The sequence below is a fragment of the Dromaius novaehollandiae genome, chromosome 5 (assembly GCF_036370855.1).
Source record: "Dromaius novaehollandiae isolate bDroNov1 chromosome 5, bDroNov1.hap1, whole genome shotgun sequence".
Lineage (NCBI taxonomy): Eukaryota > Metazoa > Chordata > Aves > Casuariiformes > Dromaiidae > Dromaius > Dromaius novaehollandiae.
The window spans coordinates 49,155,647-49,157,333 of record NC_088102.1 but is presented as its reverse complement, the minus strand read 5'-3'; positions in this window follow the sequence as shown (position 1 = coordinate 49,157,333).

Below are 1,687 nucleotides of genomic sequence, written 5' to 3'. Positions count from 1 at the left end.
CACAGCACGTATCTTAGTGCTCCGCCCAATTCAGTTTAGCACATCATACATAGAAGTTTCCTTTCAATATTATGGCTTAATATGTAACCATATAGAACAAGGGTAGCTACTATTTACCTGTTACTGTTCCATCTTTCTGTTAGTTTGAGATATCTTGCTAAGCCAGCCATTATCAAAAAAAAATCAGGCGATTTACATTTTTACACATGTGCATGTCACTTTTTTACTTGCCAATAATTATATAAAATACACCACTTTTATGGGTTTCTGTAAGACACCAAGGCATCAAAAAGAGCAAAGAATGGCAGAAATAACAAAAAACTAGTAGAGGCTGGTTTTCCTCAATTTTGGGGGAAGAGTCTTGCAGAAGACTAACTTCTGGAGATCAACAGTCTTCTCAAACCATTCTCCTTTTCCATGTCTTGGAAAAGACTTGGAATTAAGCCTATGAAAAATTGCTTTTTACATTAGTAGAAAGTGGCGTTCTTACCCTGACTTTAAAACATAGGGACTGACAGAAGGGAAAGCAGCAGCTGGAGACTGAAGAAGAAGTTAGGCTGTACAAAAGCATCCCTGTATGCTGGAGCTTGCAAAGCTTTCACCCACAGTTCACCCTTCCAATGTGAATTGTCTGCCTGTTTTGTCCCATCTTCTGCTCCCAGCAGCACTACAGTTAGGAAGAAGTTTATATTTACATTTTCACATCCATGTATAAATAATTTATGTGCAACCTAACACTGTCTCCAGCATGGAGGAAAAAGGAAAAAACCACGATGGGATGGTAATATGTAGCCACTCTATAATGGCTACTGAGAGCAGACAAGCAATTTAGCATGAAATGTCAAAGAAATTTCTTTTGCCTTAAGTGAGAACTTGTTTCAAGAATTCTTATTTCTGAGACTGATGGCCTAATTTAGCAAGGTCACACAACAGAAGAGGGAAGAATAGAACTAAGAAAAATGTCATCTCTATATGTGCTTCTGGGTATGAATTCTTTTCTTTGACCACCTCAGTTTCCAACTCTCAGGAAATAAACAAAAAAGAAATCCACAAAGGCCCTACAGCTACTGTTGTTGTAAGGCCAAACTCAGCAGTATACTGAATACCCTGGTACCTCCTGGACATTCACTGTATCCTTTTCTATCAAAGCTACCAGCAGTGCAGTTTAAGGGCCAGCGCAAGAACCATGACTTGTGCCATATCTGAACATGGGGACGAGGACTACACCTCGCTTCGAAAAACAAGATACTAAATATCCTGTGATCCTCTCTGCTGGAGAGGTCAATTTTCTTCCTACCCTCCCCAAGCAAATGCCAGAAAGCTGCTAAATAGATCACTGCAACCAGACAGGATTTTCACCGGTAGCTCATCAGCTTCTTAATTCTTATAAATACTCCAGTTTCAATTCTTTCTTCGTCCTCACTGCTGTAAATCAGCAGTTATTTCCATCGACAGTGAGGCAGTAGCACCACTGTTGCATGTGGGCCCCTAAGTGGAGAATAAGGCCTTTTGGAGAATAAGGTCAAGAGTGTCAGCAACAAACTATAAAATCCACCTCCAGGTCATTAACTTCTTTTTCATTTCCTTTTTTTTAAGTGAAAGCAATGATATTAGCATTATCTAATGAAGTACAAATGTAAAGACTGTCTTTCTGCTTATGCTTCAAGAAAAAATAGACACAGAAAGA